The sequence below is a fragment of the Mytilus galloprovincialis genome, chromosome 3 (assembly GCF_965363235.1).
Source record: "Mytilus galloprovincialis chromosome 3, xbMytGall1.hap1.1, whole genome shotgun sequence".
Lineage (NCBI taxonomy): Eukaryota > Metazoa > Mollusca > Bivalvia > Mytilida > Mytilidae > Mytilus > Mytilus galloprovincialis.
This window is the reverse complement of record NC_134840.1, coordinates 15,783,825-15,796,445: the sequence shown is the minus strand read 5'-3', so window position 1 is coordinate 15,796,445 and position 12,621 is coordinate 15,783,825. Positions and strand designations below refer to the sequence as shown.

At 30.9% G+C, this 12,621-nt stretch overlaps 2 long non-coding RNA genes across 3 annotated transcripts; both read left to right on the top strand.

The window, feature by feature from the left end:
• The first annotated feature begins 4,308 nt into the window (after positions 1-4,308).
• On the top strand, positions 4,309-7,569 carry LOC143067262 (uncharacterized). The gene is made up of 3 exons (XR_012975896.1): positions 4,309-4,441; positions 6,320-6,463; positions 7,261-7,569. It is a non-coding gene; the product is annotated as an uncharacterized LOC143067262 (long non-coding RNA).
• Positions 7,570-8,029: 460 nt separating this feature from the next.
• On the top strand, positions 8,030-11,976 carry LOC143067260 (uncharacterized). 2 transcript variants are annotated; one of them, XR_012975895.1, is made up of 3 exons: positions 8,030-8,424; positions 10,223-10,348; positions 11,502-11,976. It is a non-coding gene; the product is annotated as an uncharacterized LOC143067260 (long non-coding RNA). The 2 variants fall into 2 exon arrangements; XR_012975894.1 differs by lacking the exon at positions 11,502-11,976 and adding an exon at positions 11,034-11,097 and having other exon boundaries at positions 8,031-8,424.
• Positions 11,977-12,621: the final 645 nt, after the last annotated feature.

Here is a 12,621-nt window from a genome sequence, read left to right as displayed (position 1 = left end):
ATTGTGTCGACCTAAGTAAGTTTTTGTTTTGATTTTTGGCACACACCCCTTGACACAATTAATGAATATTCCTTTTAAATATTTTAACATCCTTTCAACGATATGATCTTGCATGTACATTTGATATTACATATCTTAACCGAGAACTTGTGCTCTAATAATAACTCCTATTCAAGATGGTAAACAATCTTGACCCTTTTTAACTATAAGACAAGAATATTTTTTCTTCTTTTTATTTTCTTCTAAACTGAAATATCAGTTGTATATATATCTGTAAAACACCATTTTCAATGGTGCGTATACTTTTTATTTGACAATATCTATGTTTAATGTCATTGTAAAGGCATTCGACAAAATTAATGCATGTTGGGGCTTATTTTTGTTTCACGCTTTTCTTTTTATGTAAATCAGCTCTAGAAAAATCTAGTGTAAACCAGACATTATCTACGTAGTATATTTAACAGAAGAGATGCTGATGTACTAATTCATACTGTTACTTTGTCAATCGAGAAGAAACAATTCTCTATGAAGCTTACTGAAAAGGTAAATTAAATGTTAATGATCAGTAATCTGCATTATGAAAATTCTTCATCAACTTTGAGCCTTACAGCATAGCAAAAAAAAAATCTCTATAACATCTCAAACGATTCGTTCAGTTGAAGACCAACATTATTATTTTTTCCAGAAATACTTGTATGTGATCATGAATCGACCATGTTGAACTTCAACGAGTTATCATCATTATATATATATATATCTTCTGTTATGTGTAAACATATGTAGTTAATCATATTGGTTTCCTTGTTAGAAATTTGACCTTTTCCAAGAAAGAATCAACAAATTCTGTAGATTCGGCTAAAACGTTACATATACTTAAATTCATTTGACGAAGTGTTTCCTTTCTTAACGGAATTTCTTTTTAAAAAATTGAATTCAGGATATGCGATGTTTCCTAGATAAGAGAGTTACTTTACATAGATATGTTTAGTAGTCACAAAGGTGAAGGATTTCATTTTCACTTAAATTATTTTTCTGTTTTAACCTTTTATATTAAACAATTAGTCTAATAATGGACTTCTGACAGTATACCACTGATTCAGTTTGCGAAATTAACAGAAAAGATGAATGATTAATATTGAAATTATCGTCCCATTTAAAAATATTCGCTATTTACGCTGGAGTTGTTTTGTGATTAACAATCATTATTTGTATTTTTATTTGGTCACATGTTTAAAGAGAAGGAGGAGGGAGTAATAGAAACAGTGACAAATATCTTCTATCTCGGTCTAACAATCATTAGTAATCGGTCGAGTAATCGGCTTGTAATTGATGAATATGGCAGCTTTTGAAACTTTTGGCCAAGAATGAATGAACAAGGAACATACTGCCTTAACTGCATCTTATATAATTTTCTCATTAATATTCATTTACTTATATTCTGTTTTGTATCTCTTTTTTTCAAAAGCGTGTCATGAATTTTTGTCCATTATTTCCCGTTTAATCTTAATAATTTGCAATTCTTTTGAATTTTAAAAAGGAAAACGTTTCTCAATCGTCAGCTAAACCACTTGTTCCAAATGGCGGCTATGGTTGGATTGTTGTCTTTGGAGGATTTATAGTTTTTATGGTATTCAGTGGATTCAACTCAGCTATTGGTTTAATATATATTGAAATTACTGAAAACTGGGGTGTTGCAAAAGAAAATCTACAATGGATAGGATCACTTCAAATAGGAATCGCCTTTTTGATGGGTAAGTTCAATATTAGATCAACAGAACTTGAATTTCAAAAATCAATACACCTTTATTAAAATATATAATTGATTAATAAAGGCAACAGTAGTATACCGCTGTTCAAAACTCATAAATCCATGGACAAAAAACAAAATCGGGGTAACAAACTAAAACCGAGGGAAACGCATTAAATATAAGAGGAGAACAACGACACAACACCGAAACGCAACACACACAGAAACGGACCAAGCAACAGACAAAACACCACGAGAATAACAAATATAACATCAAAACCAAATACATGAATTTGGGATAGACAAGTACCGTGCCACGTCTTATCTCAAAAATAAGAGAAAACACAAACGACTCAACGTTAAAATGCAACACACACAGAAACGAACAATATTATAACAATGGCCATCTTCCTGACTTGGTACAGGACACTTTTAAAGGGGAATAAAAGTGGTGGGTTGAACCTGGTTTTATGGCATGCCAAACCTCGTACTTTAATGGCAAAGTTAAATATAACATTGAAATGACAACATAATATTACAGGACTACAATACAAATAAAAAGGAGACCATATTAGACAAAGAAAAGCATGTTTAATAGATAACAAAAAGCATCAGGTTTAAAATTCAATACGCCAAAAACCCGTCTTGTCCATTCAAGACTCACTAGTGACGCCCAGATATAAAAGATCGAAAGTGAAAAAAGTACAAAGTTGTACAGCACTGAAGATCAAAAGTTGAAAAGGTTTTGCCAAATACGGCATTGTTTGTATGCCCGGGATAAGAACATTCTTATTATATAGAACAATTCATGCTATTGCAAACAGTAAATTTTAACAAATGAATATGAAAGAGATATACATAATGAAACTAAAGTATTAACTAATTACAGAAAACTAAACCCGAATACATAACGCCCAGATATAAAAGATCGAAAGTGAAAAAAGTACAAAGTTGTACAGCACTGAAGATCAAAAGTTGAAAAGGTTTTGCCAAATACGGCATAAGTGCCCGTATCCTAAGCTAAACCAAGTTTTATTCTGTATATACTATTGTTATATTCAACTGATCTACATGTATGGCGGTGTTTCTATGGCATCTATTTTATTATCCTAATTTCTTTTCTATTTTTGCGAGTTTTTCATCTACAAACTAAAAACTGGTCTACATGTTTTATCTACATGTTAAAACTGTTCTAATAATTGGCAATCAGACCACTTCCAAGTGTTCTTATATCGCAGGAAACAACGATCTCCCTGTCGAAAAAGAAATTAATTTTGAACAAATGTTGTTATATTCACTTCAATTGAAATCAGAAAAAATAGGAAATGTCAAGATTAAATAATTATGTAAAAAAATGTGAAGATAGATTTGAAGAGAAAGTTAATATGGTAGTAGAAGGAATCGCGCGAACTCCAAACAAATTGAGACTTGATCAGATATCGGGGTATCCATCTCCTGCTACTCATTGATATACTGTCAATCGAATCCAAAGGAATAAAAGCTTAAATTGTTGATAAAGGGGTATTATGGGGGAAAAGGAACATTGATAAAACATGTAGACCAGTTTTTAGTTTGTAGATGAAAAACTCGCAAAAATAGAAAAGAAATTAGGATAATAAAATAGATGCCATAGAAACACCGCCATACATGTAGATCAGTTGAATATAACAATAGTATATACAGAATAAAACTTGGTTTAGCTTAGGATACGAGCACTTTCCGAGTTTGTTTCTCACGATATATAATTTTAATAACTGAAAATAACTTGGCAACATACCAATAACGTTTTAAAATTGTTTTTCATGTAGAGAAGTTTGAGTTCAAGTGAATGTCTGAGTCAATATAAAAAGTTCTTGCATTATAACAATGGTAAATCACCATCAGCATGGACTGACGCGTGTTGTCAAAGGGAAAATTTCAAGTTCGGTCTATCGATTCGAACGTAATGTAGCAATGAACAGAACATTAAATGACTGCTTTTCAGTCAATAACAAAATATATATACAACTGTTGCATAATAGCCACTTCAAACAGATCATATAAACAGTAAAATCACAAAAATACTAAACTACGAGGAAAATTCCAAATGGATAGTCCTTAATCAAATGGCAATATCAAATGAGAAACACACCAAATGATACGAATGGACAACAACTATTATATTCCTTACAGGCATTTTCAAAATTTTTCAAATAATACCGTTTTCGTCAAAATACCTTATTTTGCTGTTCTCATGACTTTTTATTGAGAAAAACTCTTTTAAACAGAACACACTAATTACCTAAAGACATTAAGAGAGAAACATAATTATACTATCTTCAACAATACACAGGCGTCTATTCAAAGCTCTTAATAACCTCAGCTTATACATTTGTTTTATAAAAAAAAATGTATATTATTCACGAATAATCAAAGGTTTGACACCAAAACCATACAAAAGGGAAGACAAAAGAAAACATTTGTCGAATTCCCTGACTTGTCTGGGTCAAAGTTAAACAAACTGGGACAAGGGTATTTGACCACACAGATTGGAGATATGTTCTGTTATGACGTGATGATACAGGTATTGAGAAGGTGGATGATAATCATATATTGATACTGAATATTTTAACGAACCTTATTTCCTCTGTTGTAGATCAAAACTTTTTTTAGTTTTGAAACTAGGAATTTTGAATGGCCAGATTTAAATTATTGGTAAGACATTTACAGGGTGAATGTTTGAACTATATCACAGGAAAGTCACAGTTAAGTGAATTATTTCAGTAGTGTAATGAACTTAATTTATCTTTAAAATTACTGTCTGTATAAAAATTGAAAATAAAACCTCAAGTCACACAGAAAGAGGTCATTTAACGCAGTAAACATGTCAAATTAAGATTTCGATCTTAAAACTTATTTTTGTCTTTACAAAAAATCATTTCATTCAAACTAAAACCTGCGATTTTATGTAATTTTTTTCGTTGTTTTAAACGGCAATAGCAATGTTTTTGACTATTTAACAGAATAAATAAATAAAGGAAGATAGATGTTTAAATAAATATTTTTATAGCTATTCAAAACAAAATTACATTACATTACTATGATTTAGCATAACAGTGACTCTCCTAGATCAGTTTGTAAAATCTTTTAGCATCTGAATAGTTTAAAAAACGAATGACACCTTATTTGACAACGATTTTTTTCTTCTTTTTTCCCCCCATGTTTTACTGTAGTGAAACATTCAATATATATAAATTTGTTTTGAAAGTGTTGAAATATGTGGAATGATTTAAAGCAGTGTTTTGGGTGTGTTTTAATTTCAGTTACATAAAAGTACATTGAGTGGAGTAGAAAATACGAAATTTCGAATCTGCAACGGTTTTGTAGATGATATGATAAGTTGTTTTATGTCAAAGGAGACCGTATCATTTTCACAACATCATGCTTTACAAACAGTAATCTCCAAATCAACACTGGTTTCTAAAAAAAGAAAAGGAGATAGAAAACTTAATCAATTGTTGCTGTAAAAAGGCATGATGCAACGATGAAATACTTCGAAAATTAAAACTGCATGTACTTAAATGTGTGCCTAGATGTTGATCAATCCAAGATTTTGATCTCAATCGAGATTTGTCTTATTTACTTAGTTAAAAGTCCATCTAAAGCCATTTAAGGAGTTTTGTTTTTTGACTTTCTGACTAATTGTTACAATTAATAATATGATTTTCAACTTTTTTGTTACTGGTTTGATGTTACTTTTGTTAAACATGGTGTGTACAAGGCTACTCCAATATGAGATATTGAACAGTGCCATTTGATTTTAGATAACAGTTATATTTGATTGTATAAATACGACGATAAAATGAAAGAATGATATGGATACAATACCGTACGGTGACCAATAGTTGTCTGTGTCATTTGGTCTCTTGTGAAGAGTTGTTTCATTGGCAGTCGTACCACATCATATTTTTATATCAAACCAAACTAATACTGAATATTACTTAAAATAATACGTACTGGTTGCACATTCTGATTTAGGTAATACCATTGTATTGTTATACTTGCACATATTTGCATTATAACATACTTACATGAGCGCTTCAACCAACAATATTCCCAAGTACTAAAAAAGTTAAAGAGCAAAAAAGACACAAACACATCAAAATAGAAAAGGCAAATCCATCTTTCGTATAGATTTGCTTTGGTGAGTAACAATTAAGTTATAGAACTAACAACACAGTGTTGGCTAATTAAATAAAGGCAACAGTAGTATACCACTGTGACTGTTCAATATTCATAAATCGATAAATCGAAAACAAATCCGGGTCACAAACTAAAAACGGGGGAAACACATCAACTATAAGAGGAAAACAACAGAACAAAAGAAACGCTGAACTGCAACAAAAACGAACGCCAAAATATATAAAACCGTATGATTTCGATGTCTCTGCGCTAAACACGTTTTTTATAGAATAAAGTTCACAAGAAACACTTACGGCAAAAACTATAAAAAACAAGAAGTTAACGAAAAGACAAAAAAGCAATAAAGAATAATGCAAATAGAGAATAAAAAACGTTGGATATATATTTTAGGACCACTTGTATCATCTGTTTCAAGTTCAATCAGCGCCAGACGGATAGTAATAGTAGGTGGATGTCTTCAGTTTGTTGGATACCTCCTAAGTGCCTTTGTTAGTTCAGTTAACCTTCTCTATGTAACTCTGAGAATTGTAGTAGGTAAGTCATTTGTTTCCAAAAAAAATACTTTATTTGAGTCTCAACTCTTTAAAACATTTGATATAAAACACAATATAAATTAGATAGTGACATATCAATTGATAAAATAGCCGCCCTAAGAAGAGTTATGAGAAACTGTAAAACACATTTAAAAACATTTATATTTACAAAATAATATATTTTAGCATAAAACACCATATTATCAAAAAGGAATTCTTTTGTAATCATGATAAACCCATTGAAATTTTATACAGTTATTACGAGTATTAAATACTCTTTCTCTGAAACAGTACTTTATGGTAGATTTTGGTTGTGAAATAGCAAACTTTGTCGTCATGAAACGTAAATGAAAAGCTCCTCATTACACAAATTGCTAAGACTTATCTGTGAGTTTCAATTCTAATTAGGGAACCACCTGTGTCATATTAAAATTTTACTCCAAAAAGTATATTTAATTATTTTTTTTGACTTAGGGGGTTTCAAGCCGCGTTTTTATAGAGTACGGCTACGGATTTTTTTTGTTTTCTTTTTTTTTTTCATTATTTGCCAATTGAGTTTCACGTTTTTTTATTTTTTTATTTCCAATGTGAACCTTTTACCTTTTTATTTTTTTATCTGAGCATATTTAGCACCAACTGAATTCAACTGAATATAAGAAAGTGAATATGAGAGAAGTAAATAAGTAATGCTTTCTTACTACTGTTTGGCTCACCTCACTCAGACTTAAGTTTTTTCGTGAGTGTTAATTATAACATAAACATTGTTTTGTTAATAAAATGATAATTCTGTTTCCCTAGGTATTGGTAATGGTTTAGCACTTACATGTTCACTGCTGATACTGAATGAGTTCTTTGACACCAAATTACCTTTAGCCACTGGTATTGTTATATCTGGAGGTGGAATTGGAAATATTATATTTTCACCTCTAATTGACCTCTGTCTCAAGAACTACGGGTACCAAGGGACTCTTATGATATCCGCTGCCATTGCATTACATGTACAAATAACAGCAGTAACGTTTTCTCAAAAGCGACCAGAACAAGGTTTGTTAACAATAATCAAAACACACATGATTAATAAATAAAAATAATTTGGAGTTGAAATACAGACAGTGAATGCATCCCATCTCAGGTTCTTAGATGTAATACATCTAGCTTCCAACTCCTTACAAACTCAAGATCTTTAGACAGTAATCGAAGAAAGGTAATAAAATTAAGAATGATAATGGGGAATGTGCCAAAGAGACAACTGCCCGAACAAAGATCAGAAAACAAGAATCTCTCAACTCTTTACAGCATTTAATTTTTATGAACTGAGTTTTTAGGAAATTAGTAGGAGATTACAGTGTAGTGCATGAAAATGTGCATGTTTACGTCATATACAAGGCGAAAGAACAAATCAGCCAAACAAAATTCAATACCCTAAATATTTCCACTGTAATCCTGTTGGCGTGGACCTGATGCCCGTAACTAACTAGTTATCAAAACGAACGTTACAAAAAGTGTTTTTTCAAATAAATAGACCTGTATAGAGTTTTCAATACAAAACACATTTTAAGACATATATTTCTCTTTTTGTAACAGGTCAAATATTAAGCTTGAGAAAACAAATATCAGATATGATGGATATTGACCTCATCAAGACTCCAGCGTTTACTTGTAGTATTTTTTCAAGCATTTTGTCGGCAATGGGGTTTTATGTACCGTTTGCATTTCTTCCAAACTCCGCGGCTCATTATGGAATTGACGATATCAGTATTCCATGGCTTATATCAATCATTGGTTGTTCATCGTCATTAGGCAGACCGTTCTTTGGTTGGATGGCTGTAACGTTCTATAGACAAAAGATTGTGTTGTATTTATTCGTGCTAACCGGCTGTGGTTTATCTATTTTGATGATGCAGATTTGGAGAAAGTTTTATTTGCTTGCTATTGCATGTGCCTTATTTGGAATTACTTCAGGTAATTATGTTGTAAGATAAGGAGGGACGAAAGATACCAAAGGGACAGTCAAACTCATAAATCTAAAACAAACTGACAACTCCATGGCTAAAAATGAAAAAGACAAACAGAAAAACAATAGTACACACGACACAACATAGAAAACTAAAGAATAAACAACACGAACCCCATACATTTAGAGTATTATGTTAATGTATTACGTTATAAAGTTAATGTTAGACAATGTGTTGTTTGCTTTGTTTTTGGAAAACGTAAGTGTTTACAAGTAAGAATTCCTTAAAAGTCTTGCTATAAAATATTTTGACTTGCAATTAAAACCTTTAATAAACATGCCATAACACTTAACATTTATTCATTTTCGTTAGGCAAACAAAACAATGCTAACATAAACATGAACTTTTTTAAAACTAGTTTGTGCACTTTGTCTAGAGTCTTGTTGGGTCTTTTTGATGTATCATACCTCATTTGAAAGCAAAATTAGTACTTTAGATTTAAAGATTTCATAACTTAATGCCAAATAAGATGTCAATTGAGGTCTCAAATAAGTACACTTTCATCTAATAATAAGCTCACACTGCGAGCATTTCGTGAGTTTATTGATATTTAATCTCAATAGTTGCTCAATCATTTTCTCTTATCAACATTATGAACATATAGCAATTTCATATTACATGGGGCAAATGATACTGGATGTTAAGCAACCAACAATTAATCAATCGAAGAACAAACCAGTGAAATAAATGCATATGTCATATTACTGTTGAAACAACACAGTTTTTATCTTCATCTTCCTTTAACACATGTTATAAGGATGTAGTTTTAAGTTGGTTTTTTTTTAAAGAAATTTACCACATTTAGTGTAACTATATGATTGTAGATGGTCATACACAAATTAGTGTAACTATATGATTGTAGATGGTTTGATTTATCATACACAAATTAGTGTAACTATATGATTGTAGATGGTTTGATTTATCATACACAAATTAGTGTAACTATATGATTGTAGATGGTTTGATTTATCATACACAAATTAGTGTAACTATATGATTGTAGATGGTTTGATTTATCATACACAAATTAGTGTAACTATATGATTGTAGATGGTTTGATTTATCATACACAAATTAGTGTAACTATTTGATTGTAGATGGTTTGATTTATCATACACAAATTGGTGTAACTATATGATTGTAGATGGTTTGATTTATCATACACAAATTAGTGTAACTATATGATTGTAGATGTTTTGATTTATCATACACAAATTGGTGTAACTATATGATTGTAGATGGTTTGATTTATCATACACAAATTGGTGTAACTATATGATCGTAGATGGTTTGATTTATCGTACACAAATTAGTGTAACTATAGGATTATAGATGGTTTGATTTATCAAACACAAATTGGTGTAACTATAGGATTGTAGATGGTTTGATTTATCATACACAAATTAGTGTAACTATATGATTGTAGATGGTTTGATTTATCATACACAAATTAGTGTAACTATATGATTATAGATGGTTTGATTTATCATACACAAATTAGTGTAACTATATGATTATAGATGGTTTGATTTATCAAACACAAATTTAAGTTTTATGTTTTTGATTTCATGGATTCATATCGAGCTGTCAACAAATTTCTAAGTAAGTAATGATAATCAACCCTACGGCCCACTTAAATATTTCAAAAAGATCGACAGACAAGTTAAACATATGTCTCTCGAAGACAAACTTCAAAATATACTTTTAACTATATACTATGATGAACTTATTGTTTTCTTCTTTAGGAGGTACTGTGTGTTTGTCAACAAGTATATTACCTGATATAGTACTACCCCAATCACTTTGTAAAAGTGTTGGTATAACACTACTTTTTCAAGGTCTCGGGAGTATCATTGGCACACCTGTTGCAGGTATGGTCATTAACAAGTATAAATGTGACATTTTCTTCTTACGCATCTTTGAATTTATTTGTCAAAACTTTGTCTCTATTTGAAAATATGGAAAACCATACACCAATAATTTTTAATGAAAGTCTAATCGTTAGCTAATCGTAATTACGTGGCACTTACGTAAAGTGTATATTCCTTACTCTTGAAGACCCAGTGTTACATGGAAACATGTCTTTGTACATTTTTCATAAATCAGATATTAAACTCTTAAGACAGTTAACATGCACATTCTGCGTAAATAGTTTCAATCAAATGTTGGAGAAGTTCGAGAAATAAGGATCTAACTGAAATATCTTCATAAAACATTCACTCTCTAAAATGACGAAATGAAATTTTAGATCAAAGAAAACAAAAGATACTTCATTAAGATTGATTACGTTTAACGCGGGAAATTTAAATATGAAAATATTTGAATACCTGTAACATTTCGAGAGAACAATTGAAAAAAATATATTTTAGAAAATAAAGGCAATTTACAGACTGTGTGTTTATAATAACACAGGAGTTTTTTTCAGAAAGGCCTGTTGAGGTCTCGTAAAAAGTTATACAAGTACAGTTTAAAAATATTTAGATAAAATAAAAAAAAGATATTTTGATTAGTATAACGATGACTTTGTTAACGACATTTATGTTTTGCTTTTTGCAGGAGGGCTGATAGAAATGGTTAGGAATGATGGTATAATTTACATGTATGGCGGTATAACGTTCCTTTTGCTTTTTGTAGGAGGGCTGATAGAAATGGTTAGGAATGATGGTATAATTTACATGTATGGCGGTATAACGTTCCTTTTGCTTTTTGCAGGAGGGCTGATAGAAATGGTTAGGAATGATGGTATAATTTACATGTATGGCGGTATAACGTTCCTTTTGCTTTTTGCAGGAGTGCTGATAGAAATGGTTAGGAATGATGGTATAATTTACATGTATGGCGGTATAACGTTCTTTTTGCTTTTTGCAGGAGGGCTGATAGAAATGGTTAGGAATGATGGTATAATTTACATGTATGGCGGTATAACGTTCCTTTTGCTTTTTGCAGGAGTGCTGATAGAAATGGTTAGGAATGATGGTATAATTTACATGTATGGCGGTATAACGTTCTTTTTGCTTTTTGCAGGAGGGCTGATAGAAATGGTTAGGAATGATGGTATAATTTACATGTATGGCGGTATAACGTTCCTCTGTGCTGCTATGGCCATGATTCCAGTAATTTATATAACTACCTCAGAAAAACATAGACAAAGATTTCATCAAAAAGTTCTGGTTACTATCGAATCTAGTTTACCAGATATCATTATCAACGTTGATAGACAACATTCAATAACTGACACAGAATGGGTTGTAAATGTTTGAATATGCAAAAATTACAAAGAAAAGATCTGATTTTCGTGTTCAAAATATTTTCTTAATTTGCTTGCATATTAATATGACAACTGACTAACCAACCGAATACCGTCGTTATGGTGATGCTAGAAAGTCCTGAACTCTACATAAATCATATTGATTGCTTAATTCAGGTGATGTTGTTAGTTCTATAACACAAGTTAATTTATGTTTTATTTTTTACATTTTGTAAAATAAAATTGGTTTTTAATTACCAATTCTGTGTTATTTCTAACCCTTGTCTCTCCTATAGATGATTAATTCTAGCATATAATATAACAACCATCCTACATACTCAGAGTCACAATATTTTGACTGAATTGTTTAATTAGATCGCCGATACTTTCAAATGCACTCTCGATATTATCATAGATACCAGAATTGAAATTTTCTACCCAGTTCCGTGTTTCGTCTACAAAAGGCTGATTGGTGACGTTCGTATCAAAAATGTTAAAACTGCTCAATAAAGAACGTAACTGAAGGACCCAAAACTCCCGAAAGGATGTACCAAAATACATCTATGTACTCAAAAAAGACATATTCACCAATGTAACGGTTTTCAGGAAATTAAAATTGGTTCCTTTCAAAAAGAGGCAAGATATACCAAAGTAATTTGAAAATTCAAGTTAGTCAATGGCCAACTTACAACGTCATGGTAAAAAAAATGACCAAAAGACAATCAAATGTATACAAACACACGATAGAAAAGAAAAATCTGAGCAAGACGAATCACACTTAAACCCGGGGTTATCTTAGGTTCTCTAGATAAGTTGACAAACATGCTCCACATGTGAGACTTGAGGTACTCCTACAAAATAGGTTGAAAATATGAAAATAAGAGTAAAAATATGGTA